The sequence below is a fragment of the Bombus bifarius genome, unplaced genomic scaffold (genome assembly GCF_011952205.1).
Source record: "Bombus bifarius isolate JDL3187 unplaced genomic scaffold, Bbif_JDL3187 scf7180000007996, whole genome shotgun sequence".
NCBI lineage: Eukaryota > Metazoa > Arthropoda > Insecta > Hymenoptera > Apidae > Bombus > Bombus bifarius.
In genome coordinates, this window is record NW_022884376.1 from 2,850,997 (window position 1) to 2,875,945 (window position 24,949).

A 24,949-nucleotide genomic window follows, 5' to 3' on the forward strand; every position below is an offset into this window, starting at 1 on the left:
AAATGTTCTTGAGTTATGAGATTATGTCTTTTTTTTATCGATTATTGACGTAAGAAATAGATTTCTTCCGATGGTTTCGTAAAAGAAGATAATACGCTGAAATGGAAGAGCAGTTTCACTGGAAACGGTAGTTGGTTCACTGTTTCGTAGATACTTTCTAGATTTACACGGAAGTATTTTTGGAAATATCGAATGATCTCTCGAAAAAGGAAAACTTCCGAACAGATAGACTAACGCAAAAGAAAAATGACAGAATGAAGTTACCTCGCGCCTGTCGACCAAACAAGATGAATTCCACTCGAGTCTTAAACTTTTCACGGAAATTCGTCAAGTATTAAGAGATGAAAGACGACCGCGACCGACTTTTACAGGAAACTAGCAATGCCATAACTCTTGTACGGTACTTTCGAAGTATATGTATACTTCCAACCGAGTCGTAACTATTTCGCTAAAGAAATTCGAACCAAGGAAACGGAAATACCCTGCACATAGAAGGTATTCAAATTTAGGCTACAGGAATAAGGTGAAGAGAGCTTGACCCGGATCTCTAATTCCATTAGACTTCGCGTCGGTTGCTTCTTTTTTTTTCTTTCTTTCTTTTTCTTTATTTAACATTCAGCATGGCTGTTTATAGAAATTATTTGCAAAGCACTCGACACGAATCAAACGTTCGAACAATATCCGCATTTCTCTGTGAAAAGAACAATCGCGATTGTAAGCAACTGAAGTAACGACAAATACGATATGTCGTTCAGTGTATTCGAAAGGAGAATAAAGAAAGAGAAATATTAATACTGCGAATTACCACGCTGATCTCTCGTGAATAAAAAAGAACGAGGAAAGGAAGCTCGTCGAGTATCGGACTGAATTTCAGCCGGCTCTTTTTGCCAAGAATTTTCAGCCAAAATCTCTTTCTCTTCATTTGCACCTTCATCCCGTATAGTGATATGTGGCGGAATGTGGCGGCGTAGAGGCCGTGGAAAGTGAAAATTACGAGGCTCGGAAGCTGGAGCTGGCGCGAACGGCCTTTTGTCTCTCGACGCTGAAAATCAGCGTAATGAGAGCGTAATCGCACCGCCGTGTATGTAACTGCAGCCTGTCCAGCCACTTTTGAAATACGAACGTCGCGGTTAACCAGCCACATATTGGGAAGCTGATGAAACCCGCAGCGCACGGTTCGATGTTCGATTCGAGCGATCGGCTCGATGACAACAGTTTTTGGTGATTAAATTGACCGTCAAGCGGTCTCCGTGGTTTGGGAATCGTTGATGGACCTCGATTGATGTTCTGTAAAATAATATGAACGGTGCAAACGTTGAGGTTTTTAAAGGTAGATATATGCAAGCGTGTGATAACGAATGCAGAAAATCAGATTTATCGTATTTATTTGAAACTGTGGATTAAATGCGGTTTTCTCTGATATTCGATTCTGATATTAGATAAGAGAAGATCAATTTTCAAATAAAATTCTGCGTCGATTATACCAACTCTTTTCGCTATCCTGATGATTTATAAAACCAATTTCGTACGCATCTTGCATTACAGGTGAGTAGTAGCAGCGTTAAATACAGACACAAGTTCCATTTGAAGAGTCGTTCTACAAGAAGCTATAACTCGAGCAGAATCTTGCTGTCTTCGAAACAGAAGATCGAGGATTTCGCACGAAAGCAAAAGGACGCGGTTGGTCGTTTAACGCTTGGCGTAACTCTGTCGTTATAAATACCATCGATCATGGAGCGGCTGGAGCCGTCGCGACGCGCCTACGATTACAACGCATCCAGGAAACAGGTGAAACAGGGGAATACGCGGTAGTGCATAAAATCCGACTAGTATCATAGGGTACGGCAGGTGATGGATCCTCCGTCAAATGTCAAACGTTGTCGTTCAGTGTGCACGGGACCGAGTCGAAATATCGACAGACCTTGCGCGGCCCTATTACCCTTTCTCCGTCGATAGTTAACCTCGAGTAGCCTTTGTGTGTGTATCTCGAACGCGACGTCGAGGTCGATGACTGGTTTTCCGACGTGAAATTCGATATGAACGTCAGCTCGAAATATTATACAATTAGAGGATGAAGGGAAAACATTGAAAGCATTGGATAATGCGATATTGATTTTTCCCTTATTTTATTCCCTTATTTTCCACGGAATATCGTTCAAATTTTGGCAACGATTAATTGTATTACATTTTACGCGTCAAATTTTATAAATGCGATTCGAACGTTTCGAATATACACGGTGTCCCAGGGCTTGACAGTGACACGAAAATGTAAAAAATGTGAAACGGTACAAACGTATCAGGCGTCGTATCGAAACGAGAAAGCTAGGACTTCGTTACTTTCTTCCTATCATCTTTGTTTTTCTTCGTTCCATATAAAATATTTAGTCATCGTTCTGTAACAGCTTATACAATATAACTTTGCTTAGAAGATAGCAAAATGCGGAGTGCAAACTGTTTCATTCTATCTTGAAGATCGAATAAAATCCTGGATAGGGTTTGATAAGTCCTGAGTCGAATTTCATACAGCGATTTGGTGGTTAAGTTTAACACTAGAACTACCACACCAGTCAAAATGACTGGTTCTACAATTTTATAAATGTATCAACTCCCGTTTAGGGACTATAGCCCCAGATGGATTAATAATACCAAAAAATCTATTACGTAACATGGAACTTCTTCTGTAGGAAGATCACAAATCAATAAATATAAAATGTTGGAATACAACGATATTAATCGCATACAGATGAGGTGATTGATCGAACGGATTCTTTCCTTCGTTGCCCAGCGATATCCCCACTAGCGTGCGTTCGTTAGATGTACCGCTGCGGCTAGCACGTGCATGTTCTTTCGAGAATTCGGCGGAAGAAGCGTAAGGGTATGGTTGGAATATTCTCGATGGGCACGTCGAGAAGCTACTAGGAGGTTCTGTGGCATATGTGACGCCACACAGACATTCACACAGGTCACACTCATTACTGCATAGAGAGTGGTGTTCTAAACCTTTTCAAGGGCCATGGGTCACTAAGCCAGTCAGTCCGTGAATAACTAGCCAACTGTCTACATTCCAGAACACACACTTATAATTCCTGTAATAATTGTTTAATAAATATCACATTATATTATTTCAACACAAACATTGTGTCTTCCACGGATTATTAATCTTAATTCCAAGATTAAATTCCAACATAAAAATATTTTATTATTACATATTTCTTTAAAGACCAGTCATTTTGATTGATTTTGGTAGAAATAGCTTGGTGTTAACAATCGGTGAATCAATAAATTTCTAGAAACGAAGTGTGTCCAGAGTTTCTGGAGTATTCCACGGGAAATATAATTTCTCAGAAATTTTCTTTCAGCCCTGAAACTTCGTTATTTCCATTATTCCTTACTTCCTCTCTACTTTCAAGCAATCCTTTATCAAGGCGTTGTCGCAGGATCGACAAGCGTTAGCTGGGTTCTAAGCGAGCAAAGGAAGATTTTTAGTGGAAGAAACGTACATCATGGGATCAGGCACGATAAATCACGATCGGGAAACGAATGGAACGGAACGTGCCGGTACACGAAACCCGAATTTCATCCACAGGTCGCGCGACCGCCTCTCTTCCAAGTCTGTCGTTCGCTTGCATTCGACTACCTTGAAATATCGACAAACAGGAGTCATTGTTCCAGCGTCGATGGTTCAGCGAGACAGGGATAGTTCGGCCGCATAATTCTCGACTTTCAGCGACGCCGCGGCACAATACGCCTCTGACACTCTCTGTCTAAATAGGCAGACATAACTTTTCCTAAAATAATCCCGGCCAGAATAATTTACAATCCCGTATACATGTAGTAGACAAAGGATGAACTTTCAAAATTTCCATTAACTGTTTATGACAACATCGTCCAATTAAAAAACTTGGTAAATGTAGTTTTTCAAATTTTAATTGCTTCTAATTCGATGACCAAGAGCTATAGCACTAGGTTGTCCGAAAAGTTACTTTCGTTTTATGAGGAAATAATAGACGCAAAACGTTTTTTTGTTTTATATTATTTTGTCGAATCACGTACGATCCATTTTGTTCTGTTGAGATAAACATCGCGACATTTCACACACTTGGTTTCACGTTTGTACGAAGGTGCCTTGTTATAAAAAAACACGTTTGGGGGAAAAAGACATTTTCCGGACAACCTAATAGCTGCAATGAGATTATAGAAAAATATAGTATTACACAATTATTAACGTATTAAAGAAACTTTGGTATCTTGCGATCTCGTTTACGGAATTCACAGTAGGTATGTCCGATTATATAATTAAATTTCTCTGATCTGAGTTGCAGTGTTTTACACGTGGTAATTAGTATTTATACGAAACCGTGGAGCAGGATCGAAAGAAGCTGCATTTTATGCGTGGAAGCGCACTGTGACCCGATCGACGTGAATGAAAACGAAGAACAACGACGGTTCGCAGGTAATATTCTCGTTAAAGAAAAGAAAAGGAAGAGGAAAAAGAAACGGGATCCAGGTGCATCGACTCGCTTTTCTTCCGTTGCCTTTTATCGGCGTAACGCGCGTCGCCTCTCGCCGCCCGAGTAAAATTAATAATTTCCTGGTGGCTGAAATAAAATTCGCTGAAATAAAATCCGCTAGACACTCGAAACGATCCATTAACTGATATTTTTGCGCGGTCGCATTCAGCCGCTAAAAAGCCTTCATTACGACCGATTGAGCCTCGAACAGAACTGGACGCGATGAAACAGCTTTTTTCGCTTTTTTTTTTTTTTTAAATCAGACATTTCGTCCAGCAAACAATCGGACGTTTTCCATTTATTTGGCGTGTAACAACGAACGAATGACTCTCATTAAATTATTTCTCAACTTTTGTATGGAACTAGCCAGTCGTGCGAGAGCGAACGATGAAATTTTCATGACCCACGACCGATCGAATGACAAGTAGACGACAAAATAAACTGACCTAGCTCGACTAACGCCAATATGTCAAACACTCGATACTCTAACACAATGTTTGTCTAATTCCAAGCTTTCCAAAGTTCAACGTCATATCGTATCTCGACAGGATGTAACAGCCTCACTTTGTAACATCTCACTCTCTATATACAGAATGTCTCAGCAGTCATGGTACGATCGCTAGAAGTGAGAGATTACATTGTATGAAAAAGCAGGTGGAAAATGTAGAATAAAGCTTTCGTTTTTGTAAAACAAGGTTTTCGTTTCGGTAGAATAAAGTTTACCCGTTCGTGTGCTTCATTTCAATGTAACAGACTTCATAATTTCGAGCATGCGAGAACGGGGTTCGGTCCTCGTAAACGCCAGGATGCCGAACAAAGGCCAAACTCATTGTATTCTCCGATACACAATGTCGGTAGCACGTTAAAGATCCTGGCTCCTCGATATTCAGCCAGAACTAATTTTCAGCCGCTTTGCAACGCTGATTGGATTTCGCATTCTCGATTAGCCACGGCTCGCGCGACAGGATTAAACGATGACCCGCGAAATTCAACGAGTGAAATCTTCGTAAATAATACAGAGAGAGAAGCAGGGGCAAAGAGAGGGAGAGAGAGAGAGAGAGAGAGAGAGAGAGAGAGAGTTGTTGATAAAAACGAAGCCAAATGGATCGTAATGAGTCGTCGAACGAGCTGGATATCATTTCATCGACGAATCGGTCTGTTCCCTCAAAATTAATTCGACCATTAACAGAAGAGCGTTGGCAATACTCGTTGCAATTGGGAAATTTTCTGCGTTTCGATTGTGTGAAGAATTGTACGAAGCGTATTTGTATAAAAAAATTGTAGAAAATGGTGACGTTGCGAAATTGTCGATGAACGAATTAATTCCCTCGAAATTATCTCGAACACTTATAGAAGAAGATACCAATCTTCTTTATTTTTTCCATCTTAAGAATTAAATGTCTGTCTTAAGAAGAAAATGCTCTATTTCCACGGCCAGAAGAATTGCGTAAAGTGTACTCGCGTAAAATGTTATAGAAAGTAGCGATATATCGTAATTGTCAATAATGAGATTGTAAATGATGTTAACGGAATGACGGAATAATGTAAATTGCGTAAATTGGATTCTTGTTCTCTCGCTTGCTTTCTATGTTATAATAGTCGATAGTCGACTTGGAAAATTTATATTTCCTCTTTGCCACGTTGTAAGAGAGAAAGTATTAGTTATAGATGCTACGAATAGGTGACGCGTTCGACAGCTATTGGAAAGATGAATTAAAAGAAGGTTTCCAAGAGGCGAGTTCGTAACTGCTGTGAATTATTACCCAGAACGTATGTGTTAACGTGCGATGATGCGATTGCATGGCGAGCTAACGGGAAGTTAAAGAGACGTGAAAGAACGCAGTTAAAGAATGGGCTGGTCGAAGCCAACCGAAGCGACACTACCGAACCGAGCCACGTTAAACAAGATTAATTGGCTACACGTGTTATAGTTCTTCAAGAATTCTTATTGTTAGGTTCTTCGTTTACAAACACCAATAAATACATTAATACATTTTAATTCTTTTAATTGTTTCACAACTATTAATTAATTAACAGCGATTAATTTTTCATTGCTAATTTTAACGTTACGTACCGTCAGCTAAATTAATACGCTTTCAACGGTAAGATATAAACAGTATTTTTCTAACTTTAATAACTTCAGTCGCAGTGTACTTTATTTCAAATGAATTATTCCAATTATTAAAAGTTTCAACAGAAAGGACTTTCATGAAACAATGACAATGAAACAATTCATACAATAATATATAGAATTTATTACCATCTCGAAAAGCGAGTCAATTACGTGCACGCATATTTTTCAGAACAGAAGTTGCATTATCGAGGAGTGGCTGATGTTCCGTTTACGGGTCATCTGTTATCGATCCACTTTCCGTCTGTTATTACCGTCATCGTGCGTGAAAATTAACACTTGTGTTTCCTATTAATACGAGTACTACATATTATTTAACGACTTGGATCAGCGCGTTGCGTAATTCCAACGATCTAATACCGATTCTTCGTTATCCGATTTCAACCACAACGAACTTTCGTGATTTTCGCGTGGATCCAGTTTTCGCGCACAACATACACCATAGCCACTTTCCTCTCAGTTGACGTTAATTCATTCGATGTACACCGTGTAACCAAGTTATCGTGTTTATCGATAAGCTTATCGGATATAAGCTCTATCGATGCGGCAACTGAAAGGGTTGTACGAGTATCGAGCTGTCGGGTCGTGGTTGTGTTAGGCGACCGTTGACATATGAAACTTTAACAAGTATCGAAATCACTATGGTTACATTATGTTAGCTAAATAGCTGAGCGTAAAATTTGCAAATTTTAGGTTCCAAAGCGATGATACTGATTTAGAACACAGGATATTAAGAATATCTGAGCGTAATGTAGCGAATTATTCTGACCAGGTTTTTCAATTAATATTTCTAGGTTTCTGGCATAACTTTTTCCGATTAATCAAATCACTCGCCATAGAATTGATTCATGGCGTTCCGTCACTGTGATCTATGTTAAAATCAAATAACTAAGCAGCCGATCGTTACCAACTTGGAAATTTGAGTTTTAGAAACAACACCGAGACAGAAAATTTGGTTTGAAAAATACTCGAGGGTGATGTATAAATTATTGCAACGAGATTGCCACCCTAATTTTCCTCCTCCGATTAATCAAATCAGAGACAATGCAATCTATTCCCGTCATGCTGTCTCGCTGCAATTTATATACTTCCAATTAACCTTCCGTCATCCCTCAAAATTAGTCGAGTTAAATGCAACAGTGATTACTGTATAGAAACTACATTCGTGGAAGTTCGTTCGTAACAAGAAATTCCAGCGAGAGCCATGATTATGGTTAACGTTGTTAATTAGCCGGTCTATTGGCCGTGTAAAGGATGCGCTTGAGTTTGTAGCGTTCAGTTTACTGTCCTGACACTGGCTGACACTTTAAGAGGCCGAGTAGTCTCCTGTAAGCGTTCTAACGTCTCGACGTTACCGTTTAATCGTCCGGAATAATTACAGAACGAACAAATCGAACGAACAAGAGTCTATTTATCATGCATACGCGAAGTAAACCATTCGACAAGATAAAAAGTATGACGCAGACAAGATACGGATATTACAGACCAAACTTGTAACGTTTCATAAAATCTAGGTGACAAGAAAGAAATTTCAAGCGAATCCTTGGAATTTTCCCTTTCGTAATTGCAACGTTAAAAACGCTGAATTTGATAATGCAAAATGACGACAAAAAGAAGAGGAAAGAAAAAAAAGAATTATCGCAACGTTAGTTCTCAATGAGTAAAGAACAAATTACTATAATTTTGCGCAACTTGGAAATTTAAGAAGAAGTAGGGAGTTGGTCGTGAGATTTCTGAGAGGAAATTGTGATTTTTGAGAACGCGGGAGCATCAACCGCATCTCGATGGATGTGCCTGATAATTACCAATTAACGTCCATAATAGATCGGTGCAGCGATGTACTTTCGTGACAGTGCGCGTGTCAGTCGGATATAGAGCAGGCTGTATTACCGTGGATCGTCTCGAACGGGGGTGATCGACCTTTGTCGATGCATTGTTCGCGCGTTCGACTAAATAGCGAGTACGCGTGCATTGGAAAATTGGCAAAAGCCACTGCTTTCAAGGAATGAGATCGAGTTAGAGCGGTTAGAGAGGATCGTTACATAGAAGGTGCACCGTGAACTTTTCCACGTTGTCGAGAACTTTCCGAAAAGTTTATGCTACTACGGTGGATGTCAACGATCTCTTTTACCTTACAATCTTATGTTCAACGCAAATATAGACAAATTATTGTGTATTTAAGCAAACAACCAGTAATTGTAGACAAACAAACGGAGATTGTAAATAAATCAGAGAGAGAAAGGGGGAGTAAACAAACAAATGGAGAATATAAACAAACGAACGAAGCGTAGTCAACAATACGTATTAATCTCTACGATCTACGATTTACGTTCGAGAATTTTGGCCGAAAACGTAAACAAGCTATTATACAGGGTGGTTGGTAACTGGTGGTACAAGGGGGTGATTCTGCGCGAAAAAAGAAGTCGAAAATATAGAATAAAAATTTTTCGTTCGAGGCTTTGTTTTCGAGAAAATCGACTTTGAATTTTCGCTCGGTACTTGAATTTTCGCACTTTATCGCTTCTCGTTATAACGGATCTCACTGTAGATCGTTGTCTCGTTGGAAAAATTAAAAAAGAATTTTTGTTCTATATTTTCGACTTCTTTTTTCGCGTACAATCACCCTCTTTCCGCTTGTACCACCAGTTACCAACCACGCTGTATATTATATTTGGCACGATCATCATACTACGGGCTATGCCCATAATATTTACATTTGGTCCGATCATGTACGACGGGCTATGTCCGTAACATTTACGTTTGGTCCGATCATCGTACTACGGGCTATGGCCGTAGTTGTAGGTCAAGGGGTTAATCGTATCGCACATTGTATAATATCGCACCGGTAGTTTTGCCTAGTAGATTTTCCTTGAATCATGTTCGTGACAATTTACTATCGCTGAAGCATCCATGTAACTTGCGAATGGGCCTTGTCTGTGACGTCGAAAAAGATCGCAGTAATGAGGCGTTTCGTCTAAGTGCGAGACAAGGCCAAACTGGCAGCTCGTTGTGTAACGTTTATGTTTCAATGGAGATTCAACGGAGCAATGGGTTACCATAAACGTATTATCTGGTTTAACTGGCAGAGAATTGACTGTGCATACGTTTATGCATGCACGATGTACAGGTCCGTGGTTGTCTACGTTATGACGTCTTGTAAGTACTTCGTAAACACGTGAGATCTACGATCGAAGTTCATTTCGTGCGCGCAAGTTCGACAATACACGCGAGATACCTTGCACACGAGCTCGAAGCCTCTTCCACTCGGACAATGAGCAATTTACGCTGATCTGGGAAATTACCATTTAAGCTTCGTTCCTCGAGCTTGTCTGGTTAGCCTTCGATTTTCATCGATGGGGTAGATTTCGTGCTGCAGAGAGCCGATGAAATTTCCCTCAATCAACGAATGACACCTACATAAATACGAGTTCCTAACTGCGTACGCAGTCTTGGAACGCGCGCCTGTCTAAATTTTGAAGATTATTTTGCAAGTGAAAATTTGAAAAGATTTTCGATAAATTTAGATTAGGTCCTCGTTTAATAATAATATTGACAAGCTACGTAACTCAACTACGAAATTATAATTATAACGTGAAATCGATATCTATATATACCGTGTGTATTATAGCAAAATTAGATCGTACTATATTTGGAAAATCCTATGGCAGATCTATTTGGTCAAAGCGTGTGTTTAGAATTAACAAGCGTCGTGTGATTTATGAGCAAGATCGTATACCTGCAAGAACTTGATAGAATCAATCAAATCTCTTGCACCTATCTATTATCTATCGAAACTTTGTGAATCTCGATAAGCTGATGGGATTTACCAAGCTGAAACGATAACAGAGAACAGCAACGGACGACAGTGAGATAATTATATCAATCGTGCGGTTAACTAGAATCCTGAGGCAAGCGTCGAGTTCCCTTTGATAAGAAGTATCGCGTGGGATGCAATTTCGGACGAGGTCGAGGAATTCGTCAGCGCTTGATTCTCGTGTTACACTCGCGAGAAATTGCGCTGTGCTTTGAAACGAATCCCCGCTGGGATCTTGTGGATTTTCCTCTTTACCGTGCAATCATAACCACGGAAACACAAGTCATCGTGAGACGTATAACGTTTTTACTGTTGTCAAGGTTTCCGTTAGTTTGTTAAGGTTTGTTGGAGAATTCGATATATTCTGCTAACGAAGCCGCAATCGCGCGTAACACATTCTAGAAGAAAGCAATCGTAGTTATATTCTTCTGTACGAAGCAGCATCAGTGAAAGTCTGCGCGTCATCGTAATGCAAGTAGAAAGACGAAAGATCTCTAATCTACGAACCGTCTCTCTTAAATAGTTGCGAATTAAATTACTTAGGCATCGATCTTATCTGTGAATTCTTTCTCTTTAATCTGTTTTAAGTCAGAGCGTTATCGTAAAACCGATCTTCAGAATCAGAATTGTTCTCGTTCTATATCGAAGAAAAGAATGGCTAGTGCACCTGTATCATTAGCTGTTTTGTGCAGGTATTGAATAGCATACTTGATGTGGGATCGGTGGATTAACGATATCAGACGCGTTTATGAGAAATTTAACGACAAAGAATCTACGTAATACGCGCGTGAATACAAAACATTCGAGAAACGATACAAAGTCTCAATTTAAAAGTCTTAATACATCTACTATTTTTAATAAAATCCATTCATAAAAATATGAATTTGCATAAAATGCTATCGCCTTCGAAAAGATTAAGCGATCGAAAGCTGAAACTCATTGCCACGAAGAAATAATTACACGAGAAGCGGCTACTACATTCGTAAAAATACGTTCATAAAGTCCGCTATCTAGTCATCATCATCGACCGAATCAAATCTCACACTTGAGCTAATTACCACGAAGAAGCAATTGTATAAAAAGCAATATCAATCTGCGCAGCAATTAAAATCGCATTTTAGAATCAAACTTTGCGATCAGCGCGTACTCGATGCACAACAGCGAGCTTTCAGCTCGTTTCATAGCCAGCGAGAAATCGAAAGAGCACAGAGACTGCGGAGCAACGGCATTGTAGGATCGTGCAAGACCCGGGGAAAGGTGTAATCAACGCGAGGTGTGCAAGTGCATAAATCATTCCGCATCGGGGGACGCATTCTCGAGCGCATCAGTCAACTCGACTTCCCGGTCGGGTTCATTGTAAGACAGGTGGAATGCGGATCATCCGCTGCACGCTTCTAAACGCACGCTGCGGGCATCGTATTCTCTTGTCGCGTGCACGGTAATTCCGTTGCTCGATTAATCCGTAGATCGTCTCGCGATGTCGCGCATACGAAACCCGCGTACGCGTTTTCCCACGGAAGAAGATGAAACTGCGAGAACACAGGTGGCCACGTGGACGAGTTGCAAAATCACCGCTGGAGAATTCAAAACGGCCGAGTGTTGGTCGTGGAAACTAAGATACGGAGGAGAACGAAGGAGATAAGGGGAGCTCGGTGTCTTAACCTATTCGCGGCTTTGTGACTGCGTAAGCTTGGATTTCATGCTGGATGCTCCGAGTTGCTCGCCAGGCTGATTAAGGTTAATAGAGGTACGTGTACCAGGGGATCTAGCAAGGATTGGATGTCACTGGATTCTCGGTTATCGTCATGCGTGCGTTACTTCCAGTATAGCTTCTTGATAGATAGACATCTTGTATTTTGAACGATATAACGTCTTATCGAGATGCATTTAAGGGCTGGTTTCTTAGGAACGTTCGTTTGCAAATGGATTTGTTTAAAGAGGAAGATAGAGAAATGAATGGTTACCAACGTGTGTATGTTCTGTACAATATGTACATATATGTATTATACAGACTGGTAACTAATTGCTTTGAAATTGTTGATTTGTTTGAACGTTTACAATATAGCGACAGGCAGCTACTTAAGACTATCATAACGTAGGAAGCGAATACGACTGATGTTTTGCAAAGATTATCGTCGCTCTAGTAAGCTACAAATATTTTCAGATATTTACTAAATAGAGTTTATTTCCTAAATTACTACGTCGTTTGAGATAACCAGTCACTGTCGCTCGTCAAAATTCGCCAACTATCAAAGTAATTGACGAACCGCGCGAAGAATGTACCGTTAACTTAAAAAATCCTAAGCAAGCGAACCAGTAAGGGAAAAGGCGCGTCAAAGTCAGCGAAGAAAGAAGTCGATCGGCGTTTTCTAATTTTCCTCGTAGCGAGTATCGGAGAAAGAAGGCTGTTAAACGTTGCGTACGTAATTATTATGCGCGAAACGTTGCATCCTCGCGTGCACCGTCTCGTTTTCCACCTACGAGTCCGTGGACTCTCGCCGGAATTCGGGTCAGCCGTTAGATACGTCCGAGTCGTATGCAGCGTTTCCCAACCTCGACTTTTCCCACGAAAAACTATGCTAATGACAGCCCTCGGTCCTCCTACGTTGCGACGCGCTCCTCGTACGCGACACCGTGAACATACCAGGCGGTTTCCGATAGCCAGCGTCCGCTCTTTTCCGTTTGCCAGGTTGATCGATCGTAGCAGATCAGATAACGACGCAGGTTCTTGGATAATTGTCAGTGCTAATTGCAGCTCGTTCACCTTCGTTCACTTCGGTGACTGGCGGCTACCGTATGAAAATCGAATCTGCCTGTCACCGCTCCAAAACGCGCGCTGCTCGTTTTTAGCAGGCGATCCCCGATACGAATACGAAATGAAATAGAGTTTCTTCCTGGAAATTCCTGTTCGTGCACGACATCAGAACAGGAAGAATTATCCGATTCTCTGTTCCATGTTTTTCGAGATCGTTCGAAATTGTTGAGATAAAATTGTTTATTTTTCGTTATCGATAAGTTTGAATGATTTTGATCTTGGTTTCTGGTGGTTTATCGAAATTATAGAAAAATAGAGCTGCCTCATTACTAACGAATTGTCATGGAAACTGAAACAGATTAATTTACGATCGATCGATTTAAGCAAAGATTTCTAGTTACGGTGGGCACCACCGCATTGGATCTCCCAGCAGTTGGCATCAACCGAGTCTCAGTACGAGAGTAAGGCTGAGAAGAGATAACGCGCGTATATACGGTGTAAGTATGACAGGTAGAACATTCCGGTGATCCTCGTTTTTCTGTCGCGTTCACAAGATTCGCCTCGTCGAGGATCGCGTATCGTTTAATAACAAAGCATCGCTAAAATTCCTTAAAGATTTTCATCGTTCTAGCGATAAATAACCGAAATATTTCGCGTAATTGATGCTAGAGATCTTACGCAGGGAACCTCTCTCCGCATAGTTAACATATTCTATTTGATCTCTTTCCTTCTTTCACGTAACGCACTTATTCGAAAGCAGCCGACAATTCTCTTTCCAAAATTCTTTCCACCCGACTAGAAATTTGCAAAATTTCAAAATTCGCGCTCGATCGCCACGAATCGCAAATTGTAAAAGCAAAGCATGCTTGACAGAGTCCGTACACTAGTTTCACCTTGAGTCACGGCATCTCTGCAATCGAATTACCAGCAGAATATTTTCCGCGCTGCTGGAAAACGAGGGCAGAAAAGGTTGGCACGCGATGGTCTCGCATTGGCGCGCGCGATGTCCGACCTAAAGGACGATAATTCAGGATATCGGTCGATTCGTTAGGATCGGTTTGCCCGACGTAATCACAATTTACGGGAACGCGGCGACGAAAACGCTAGGACGATAACGAGCGACGCGTGTATCGGTGCGATTATATTAAGCGAGTGAATCTGTTTCGGCGATCGCACAAACGCGTTGCGCGATTATGAACGCGCTTTCGTTCGAGATCGACGATCGTTCTCGCGGAAATGGGCCGCTACAGTTGGAAAATTGGCCGATGAAATTACGACTCGACGTTTACCACGACGCCAAGGGGGAGGGGATTGATATGATATCGAAACTTTCGCGTGGCAAATTTTTCAATTTTTCAATTTGAATACGCGAGCGATACGCGGACTGTAGTTGTTGAAATTTTCAATTACGCGGTTTTACTCGCAACGATGATTTATTTGCTGGGGTTGTTAGCTTTTTTACGGGTTTATCGTTCATGAATCGCTTATTCGAACTTGTTTTTACGAATAAACAGAGGATTTTTTGTAAGTTTTTTTTTACGTACGGACAGTTCTTCGCTAGTGGCACTAATCGAATATAAATATGCAAACAGCTGTTTGGTTTAACGGATCACCGGCGTAAGTAAATCAAAGAGCCACGGTGGCGAAACAACGTTAACCACACTGTGGGCTATCGGTTATCGAGAAAAATCCGCGGAACATAAAACACGACTGAATCGCGGCTTCTCCGCAATTCGAAGTTGCTTTCGCGATAACGATGTGGCAATTAAAATTCGTTAATTGAATGTCGTCTGACCGCCGAATGTTTTGAATTTAATTGCGTTTCGTAACGATGTCTTCAACACCCGGTAGCGCCGCCGTCTCGCAAACACACGATACGTTTTAATTTTGTTCAATTTGTGCACTCGTGCGATTGTTTCCTCCACCGACAGTCGAGATTATCCGTGTCTTTTTACAAACTTCCAAAATTTATCCCAATACATCCAAAATTCATCCCGATATATTCAAAATTCTAATTAAATTTAAATTAACTTCCACGCGTTCACCGCGCGTGACGTGGATCCCAGTTCGCACAAACTAATCAATTCCACCTTTTATTGGTCTCTCGGTTTCGTTGCCTAACTACATTCGACAAAATATAAATAGCTTTGTACGAAATTTATCTCTTAACATACGAAAATGTAGATAATGAAACTGATGTTGCGCGTTGAAAGACTCGTATTTCAGTGATAGCAAAAAGTCAGCATTCAGGAAAAATGATGAAAGATCGGCTGGTGAAAATGGGCCGTGCGAGTTCCGCGAATCGGCACGCTTCCTCAATTAAAAGAATCTGCGCACCTTAAATGGCGAGCATCGGATTTAATTAAGTGTCTCGCAAAGTGTCCGCGGCTCCTTGTAAGTTGCATCGACGTTTAATTAGTGTCGTCCACCGGAGATGCTTCTTGCTACTCTACAAATCAACTGAAAAAGCGTTCCATGGAATCGAGGAAATTTTCATGCGCAGTAGAATTATTTCGTATTACGCGGCAACAATTTAATAAGCTTATTACCGATCATATTATGCGCGTATATACATAGGTGGACGCGTGTACACTATATACACATGGGTTACAACGCACTGTTTATCCCCGGATCCGGATGCACCTGCCGCAAACTGCATGCCTGTGCGAATATCACGTAATACGGGGTTACGCAAACGTAATCACCGGCGATATATATCGTGCTGACTCGACATTTGTAAAGATTATACTAGAAAATTCTTGTATACTCGGATATATTCAACGATCGTTGCTCTTGAGATAAATAAATGTAGAAGAACACAGCGCGAACGAAAGCAGCTGAGTGGTTCGAGATTCAAATATGCAATGTTCGTTCTACGAGTCTGGCTACTCGAACCACGCAACGTATTCTACTTACGACCATAGATTGGTTCTATACGCGAGGATCGTCTTTATACTTAATCATCCTTGGAATATCTCGATAGATAAATTGTTCGACGTTTCTCTCCTCTTTATCAAAATTGATTCATTAAAAGCATAGAGGCAATAGAGTAGATTAGACTCGGAGAACGCCGATTCCAACTACGATATCGAGACATATCCCCTACGGTTTCGAGCTCACGTGAGCTATTAGCGGAGAAATTATACTCGTGCTTAATCCATGGCAAAGTAACCTGAACAAGATCTTGCGAGACAATCTCGAGAAAGACGTAGCTTGAATCGAGAGTGGGCAAATATTTTGTTCGTTAAATATCTAAGACGTGTTTTAGCGGTGTTACTCCATAGATGTTGCAGAAGATAGAAGAGCGAGCCACTGAGTCTTTCGATATTGATTGAATTTACGGTCTATTGTCCTGTTGTTTAGCTGTCTTTATATTTTCGAATGATCGTAGAAAATAGAGCGTCGAATTCAGCATAGATTTGCAAAGACGTTTGCAAACTGTTGCAAGCGCGTGACTTTTCCTTAGAGAATCATGCGTAACACAGCAAGATAACTCTATAAAAAGATCTCATGTGTACACTGTACACGCCCGACTCGCACAAACGAAATCTCATCAAACAATCTCGAGAACCAGGCTTCCTCGTTCCACATTCAGGAAACGTCCCGTCCACTAAACACCCATTGCGAATTTCGCCCGCACTGCTCGTAAATAGAGAGAGAGAGAGAGAGAGAGAGAGAGAGAGAAAGAGAGAGAGAGAAAGAGAGAAACGTAGACGAAGAGGAGTTTTCGAGTCATTAACGCTCGAATTCGCGCCTACGTCTTCACCAGCGTTGAAATTCGGTTAAACCGCTGACAGTTCCTGCACAACGATGTGTCGTTCATTCGAATGCTGGTGCGAACGGCCCACGCGGTTTCTGGTCGGGATGCGTGCACACACACGGGGGACAGTTCGATGAAAAGAGCCTGGTGTGCACACACGTCCCGTAAAATCTTGTTACCGGGGGCTAAAGGGACTCCTTTTCGCGACATGCGAGCAGAGAGACCCGGTCAAAAGCAATTTCGCCTAAACCAAGCCGAGGCTCACGGCCACGCGCACGCTTCTCCCTTTCCATTTCACCGCCTGATTTTCATCACCCTCGCTCTGTCTCTCGAGCCACCCTCTTCCGCCACGTCTGACCATCGAGCCACGTCGTATCCTCTGCAAGTCGAAATAACGTCGCTTCGTCGAGAGAACCGAATGCAACGATGCGACGCCAACCGATAAGGATATTGAATTCCATGTCCGCGTAATGATCGCAATAACAGGGAACAGCACCGAGTTAGATAAGCAGCGCTGTTAAACGATCGAGGAAATTGAGGTTGAATCCTTGGATCTACCGCCGCGTTTGAGGTAACGCGTGCACTAGGAGAACCCGACCGAGGATTCCAAGTCGAGATGTCGTAATTTGCTTTGACACGAATGGATCTTGCGTTAGAGTGGTGGAAAGTTTCTAGCGAATAGTTTAGGATATCTGATCCGTTTCTTTTTTCCTTTTTTTTTTTTTTTGTGGGAATTTTTTATTCGTTAACGATGTAACTATCAAAATGCAGGAGTAGAATAAAATAATTCCTAAATATACAGTTCAGTACGATACTACAACTCGACAACGTAAAATAACTTTCACTCTCAATTCGATTCAATGTTTACCGCGTAAATGCATCTTGAATACTCGTACAATTTACATTTGCACGTTCTCTTTTCCTCTATTTTACAATCTCTTCCACTCGCTTCAGACAAATTACGCAAACATCGGTACGACATATTTCTTCGCATTTTTGTCAAATTGCATTCAATTTTATACCGATTAAATACTCGAAACTCATTGTCGGTCACTCTATCGTCAGTTATTCTAAATATTCTACGAGATTACGTTCACATATCGTCAATTCTAGCGATAGAGATATAAAGTGATATCTAATATTTCCTGGAAAAATACGTCAGCATAACGTGAAAAAGAAATTGGATCATTCGTCGCGCAAACGACAATCGATACTCCAGCATATTAGAATTACACAAACAAAATAAATTGTGTAATTATACGCGTTCACGTCCAGCCACATGCAGTCCTTTCTCACTTCTGTCTCGTTAGCGTGTAATTAGTGGTACTAATTCACGCTGCTTCGGACATTAACGAACATATTTGATTCTGGTCAGCGTGTTAATGCGCCGGTACTATTTTCATTAGCGTGTCTGAAGCACGTGTGTGAGTCTTTATACATTTTTAATCCGATACCTGTGTCCGCGTCGCACTTCGTTCGCGAATCATTACGACATACGAGCAAGATCCGCGTGATGTAAATTTCCTGCCGATCCACGCAACGCGGATATCCCACTGTATGCTAATACATATTTACCAGTTTCTTTGGCATTCTCCGCTGCGGTCTGTAAAAGGTAATGAGTTTCGTAGTAAAATCTCGTAAAACAACGAGTCAGAATTCTTTATGCAAAGTAGCGAAGCATTCCATATAACGTAAACGAATGGGAATGACGAATACGTATGAATAATTAATCTGGAACGAATTAGACCAACAGAAAGAACGTCGGACGAATATTGTCATTTTTACGAAACACTTTTTATTCGCGACAAAACGACTGATTGTTGCAGAAGTCTGTAAGAATCTACTTCGAGCAACAGCTTGTTAACAGGGACAAGTTTCTTTCAAGAAATTATTACCAAGTTACTTTGTAAGTAGCAAAACAACGGGCGACACTGAATGCGCTGTTTAATGATATAATACCTTTGTAAAGATACAAACTATCGTTAGGAGCTCTTTGAGCCAACAATTTGCAACTTCTTACATACGAATCGAAGTTATTACGGAACAATTGGAAGTGAAAGTAAAAGCCAGGCAACGCGAGTACAACGCAAATTAATTCTGGAAATCGATGTAAGTAGCGATTAAACGATGTAGATACTCGAAACTGTAACGAATCCTCTATCCGGACTGGTCGACTGAATTTTCCACGATAAATTCCGCTAGACTGTAACAACGAACGGTAGCTCTTTAACGATATCTCCATTCACTCGACGACTCGACACGATCAATATCCGTTAAACACTCGGCATTAATCCAGGTGCTCGAAACTGGCAATTGTATCCCGAAATTGCGTTACACTCGCTACCATCGGGAGGGAGGGGAGAGAGAGAGAGAGAGAGAGAGAGAGAGAGAGAGAAAGAGAGACACGCACACAAATAATTTTGCTCGCCAGAGATTCATCGATTATACGATATTCGCTGAACAAAGTTTCTCTTTGTACGTTCATTTACGCGTGCGAAATCGTTCGCGTGCAAAAGGCGTCAAAATGTCCAACGATCGTTTCGTTCGAAAGCGAGTACGCGAGAAACGGCTTAATCGCGATCTCACGGCGTTTGAACTCAAACCGGAAGTGGAGGCTTTCAGCGATAAAACGCTCTTTCTATTCTATCTTCCTCTTCCTTCGCTCTTTGGCAAGAGAGCCGCCACTCGAAAAGGTTTAAGAAGCAATTAACCGTGATAACGCGTAATTAACGCCTGTGGTGCGTGCACATGCGAACACGGCCATTAATTAAGATGTATACCGGGTCGACGCTAATGAAACGACGAAGGCAGCTCCCTTAACGATCAGCCCTGTTAGCGCGCGGTTAGAACCGTCAAATGAATCAAAGAGCTCTTCTCTGATTTATTTCACTATTTTTACTTTATTCTCCGCCGTTCACACTATCTACCATGTCGAGATACTTTCGTCGTGATAACGACGAGAATGGGAATAATTTTTCTCGTAATAATCGGACGATCGCAGATATCAAAACGATGAAAAATATCGATGTACGAAAATATTGATAGTTTTTGGCTTGTTTCTCTCAAGCTATAAACGATTTTATTTTACGCTAGAAATATATCGATGTACGAATGCATCGGGTGTTACTAATTATTCCAATCATATTTATGTTATCTTTCTAGTCCTCGAGTGTACGAATACACGTCGATTAAAATAGGTCAGCTATTATTCACGACTAATGAAAAAAGATTGTTATTTTTTATCCGACTACCTTTATGTCGTGGTATTACACGAACGGTATTTTCTATACTATCGTGAAATCGAAGCTCAAACGTTCTAGCAGACTCGTAATAAAAATGCAAAAGGTAAGCAAGCAATCGGGCCGGAGATTTAACGAAATCGTCAATCACGAGGGAACCCGTCGATCGGCGAGTGCTGTCGCTCGAATGGCTCTCGATTACCTAACCCAGACCAGCCATGTGCTGGCCGTCACCCGTACGAGAGGCGCGAAACGCTTTCCGGTGATCGACAGCCGCTTCAATTTCAGGCAACGCGTTAAAATTCGCGTTAGCTTCGCTTATCAGTCACGCCAGTTTTGTAGACGCGCTGAGATGCCGCTAACATCAAACGACTGGCCGAATTTCGCCGCTTCTCCTTAGCTTCTACCCCGTGCACGGTTCGTGATGATTTGTCTTTGACGAATCACCGTTTGCGAGCTTGTGACGCGTCTCTCTGTGCGACCTCTTTCGAGCCTCGTACGTGCAACCCTTTGGCAATGGGGAAGCGAGGCCAACCTCAAAAGAGGTACTTCAGCTCTCGCTTTTCTGTTGCAGAGTTCCTACAACTCGTTTCAGGCCAGCTGTCACACTACTTTCCTTTTGCCTCTCGTTTGTTCGCCTTTTCCCTGTGTTTCCTTCATTCCGCGTTAATCTGCGTCTTTCGTAATTTCGATATTTTTAAGTGCAAGTCTTTGTTCGTGCGTCATAACGAAGAAACATAATTTTTGTAAGCAATAAATCACGTAGATTCTTAGATCGATTAAAAATATTCCAATATAAAAATCCACCGAAAAATAACTGTCAGTGGCGATAATAAAAAGACCGTGTCGATGAAAAATCTCTGTTAGAGAAAAATTCTCGCGATTTATTCGATATCTTTATTCCAATTTATATTTTTATTCGGGTTTATCCGTGGAGCAGAACGAAGAGAAATACGGTTCGAGTTTCTGAAGCGGAGTGACGGCGGTTGCCGGACCAAAGTGCCAGTTTATTGCGAACAACCAAGCCCCAGGAGTGTTTGCCAGCCGGGAGAGGATCCCTTTCCAAGTAATGCGTTTCTAGCAACTGTACCGACCTAAGTACTACTCGGAATCGAGTTCTTCAGTTCGATTAAAGTAACACAATTGGATCGCTTAGAACGGCTTAGGAAACTTGCTCCCCGCTTAGGGAACGTTTCAATACCATCGCGGTCTCGAATTAACGACCGGATTAAAGAGTTTAAATACTATCGACTACTTTCTTTTATCATTCTAAGTTGATAATTTTCTATTCTGTTTCTCGTTTTCATCGGCTCTAGTTCTACGATAAGTAAATTAATTTAATATTAAGTTGTAACATTGTATTAAAGCGTCGTGCTTTATGAAATCTCAGGAAAGATATATTTACGTGTAACACGCGAAGCTGGAAAAATTAAAATCACAAAAGAGATAATTTACGTTTAAAAATATTTGCGAAAAAGCAATGTTTAGGAAATTTAAACAATCGAATGGGACATGTCACAGGTACGTGGCAGCCTAATTTTTCGCCGAATTTTTTGCTTTTCTTCTATTCTACTTTCATGATAAATAAGTGAATACCCCATCCGCAATATTTCTGTTTTTGCACGAAAAACAAAATGGTTGGACCAGAACGACGGGGTCAACATACCGGTGTAACAATGTTTAAGATTTTTTTTGTTGCTCATCAACGAACTGCACTGTACACGCACGTATACACGTACGTCACTTTTCGTGGCAGTTTGCGGAACGCGTTAAAAACTACCCCTTTCTACCTCTCGACCAGGCAAAAAAAAAGAACTTCAATTTGTTTCCTTTTTCTCTCTTGATTCCTCTATCCTTTTTTCATTTTATTTTCCATGTCATCCTTCGCGAGGAAATGTTGATTCGCGGTGCTCGTGTAATATCACATGTACATATCCAATTTTAACGAATACACACCGAAAACACGTATTTGCTTCAACGATCCACCCTCCTCCCTCTCTCCCTCTATCTTGTCTCATTTTGGCTAAAATAAAAATCCTGAATTCTACGAACTGCTACTCTCTCCTCCGAGAGTCGCTTGAAACTAAAGTCGCACGGAAAAGTAGAAATATACGGCACGTTTAAGTCCTGCTCGCGGAAACGTCACAACTAAAAACTTTCTTCAGCAATAAAGATACGTATCTTATAAAAACACCTGGAGATCTATACCAAACGACGAACAACTCGTGCGAGTCGCTAACAAATAGATCGCGGATTTTTATACATTTTTGGATAATTTGAAGGTCCAAGAATGCACAGCGCGTGTATACAATATGCAGATATATAAAATATTCAAACTATAGCGTTAAACTTATTACGTTAAAACACGTAATAAGTAAAACAGCTATGTATATATGTAGACACCATTTGTTCAATCATACGCGGAAGAATATAAATTTGCATAAACGTCCGCAAACTACGAATAACCGATACGACGATTGTAACCAATCGTTTAAAAAGAAAACGTGTAACACTCACGTTTCGTGGACGCCAGTACAAACACGATCCTCGCCTCGGACAGAGCAGCTGCCACCTTTTCTCCGTGTCGAGATTTCCCTCTGCAAGAATAGATAGAAAATCGTTGAATAAAGCTATCCGTATGGTATTCTTCGATGGATCATTGCGCGTCGTTCCATTTCTACGGATCACGAGGACGCCTCGTAGCACGATCCGACAGAGATATACAGCAATAACGAGACGAATATCGAGACGGAATCGCACGGACCTGCCATACGAACGCGGCAGTGAATTTCCGGATTATTATTCGATCCGCGCCCGGTTGATGGTCTACGATGATATAATCGTGTCGCCGACAACGTTTCTACCTTCGATCGTGCTACGATTCAGCCTCGCGTTATGCGGAACGACGGCAATCGAGTCGACTCGAAAACGAGAACGTTGCCTGCAACGAGTCAGCATTCCCGCATCTGCGAGACGAACAATTAACCGATAACGTATTTCGATCGATGTTCATTGTCTCGCTAGGAAGAATCAAACCGGGGAACAGATAGCGAGATGCAATGTACGTTTACGTTTGTTATACGGAGATAGGCCTGGCGGTACTTGCAAATGTCTGCTTTAGCTCTTCTCCACGAGAACTTTGTTATTGCGTAGCGAATAATATTTTCTTACAATTTTGTACGAGAAAGTTGTTTCGTTTGAAATAATAGAATTCAACCTGTGTTCGGATGAACGTAGTTCCACGCTATATGTAGATATTGTGAACAACGTATTATAGATATTTTCTCATAAAATATCCAATTATTCCCGTGTTATTCTGATAAACACCATTTTCCTTCTTTAATTAGAGTAATTACAAGCCTCATTTGCATTTTGCGATACTACAACATGCAGAACCAAGGGTTCAAAAATATTTGACTGATCTCGGTAAACGACGCGGGATAACGGGCAACGAGCAGGTAAACGTAAAATTCTGCCTCGACTCTCGACTGGTCAATTAGAATGATCTTCTCTGCCATGGTCACGTAAACAGGGACGACCGACGAGCCAAAATACGAAATGCCTGGCAAAAATCTCCCGCAGAATTCTACCAAGACAATAGACAATAACCCCGGTGGTTTGGTCGTTTTCTCGTTTTATTCGTCCCTCTGTATTCCCAGCCACAAGCTGGACGAGATCCGCGTGCTACGACGATTCTTCCTTTTTCATTTTCAGCATTGCTTGAACGTACCAAGCCAGACAGATTCCTCGTACAAACCAGGTAACCAGAAAAATGTCATAGCATTATACCATTGCGTATCTTCAACCTGTTTACAGAGTTAGATTCCTTTGTTTGCCAAACAGGAGCTTACATTTTCCCTTCGCGTGTTATTACTGGAGATGAGACGTTTGAACAACGAGATGTTTCATATACACCAGAATCGTTTAACTTTCTTTGCGCAAACTCTTATCTTTTACGTAGGATAGATGGAATGCAGCACTTTACAATTGCACGTCTAACTGTCGAATCAGGATATCAAAGTTTTGCTTCTCGTAGGATTCGATTATTCGTAAGTGGATCTCAGATTTCTCTGCGTTCGTTCGAGCACATTTTATAAGGTAAATCGATAAGATGAAATGTAATGTTACGATTAAAGATGGAAAAATGCATCAAATTATAAAATGTAAAAATACATAGAGTGCGTTAAAAGATATTCGGAGTACAGAATTCGCACGAATATCGCAAGGACTGTAAAGAATGAGATTCGGAAGCATTTAAGGAATTTAAGTTCACAAACTGGTGGTTTCGAGTAATTTGGCAAATGGATTTTCATCGCGCTCTTCGGTTAGATGTGCACACTGTCGTCCGTTTTAGCATCTTCACCGATGTGTCGCGATGCTTTTATCTACTTTGCATTCAAAGGAACGGGGCTTGTGCAACGCTTCGTTAATCTTCCACACGCGATATCAATTTTGGTTTTGAATTCCTATGTCATCATCAATTCATTCTTATCAACGATATTAAACATAACATCGGTTCTACCTTATCACTCTTTCCGAGTACCGAGTGATTTTCTTCCTTGAAATATTCACGAGCTATTCGGAACTTTACAAGAAGATTCCAGTCGTATGTATATATGTGTAGTATCTAAATAGTCTAGAGTAAGGACAAGAAAGGATGTTCTATTTGAAGAGAAATTTAATTTTATTTTAACAAGCAATACCCAATGCAAAAACTGACTACAATATCTTCGTACGTT

The 24,949-nt window shown here is 41.0% G+C and overlaps 1 protein-coding gene across 2 annotated transcripts in view; it reads right to left on the minus strand.

Moving 5' to 3' along the window:
- LOC117205932 (protein-tyrosine sulfotransferase) overlaps positions 1-24,949 on the minus strand; it is a 181,396-nt gene that overhangs the window by 113,324 nt on the left and 43,123 nt on the right. For both annotated transcript variants that reach the window (XM_033444792.1, XM_033444791.1), the window contains exon 2: positions 22,728-22,807. The gene's annotated coding sequence lies outside the window, so the exon portion shown is untranslated. The remainder of the gene's footprint in view (positions 1-22,727; positions 22,808-24,949) is intronic.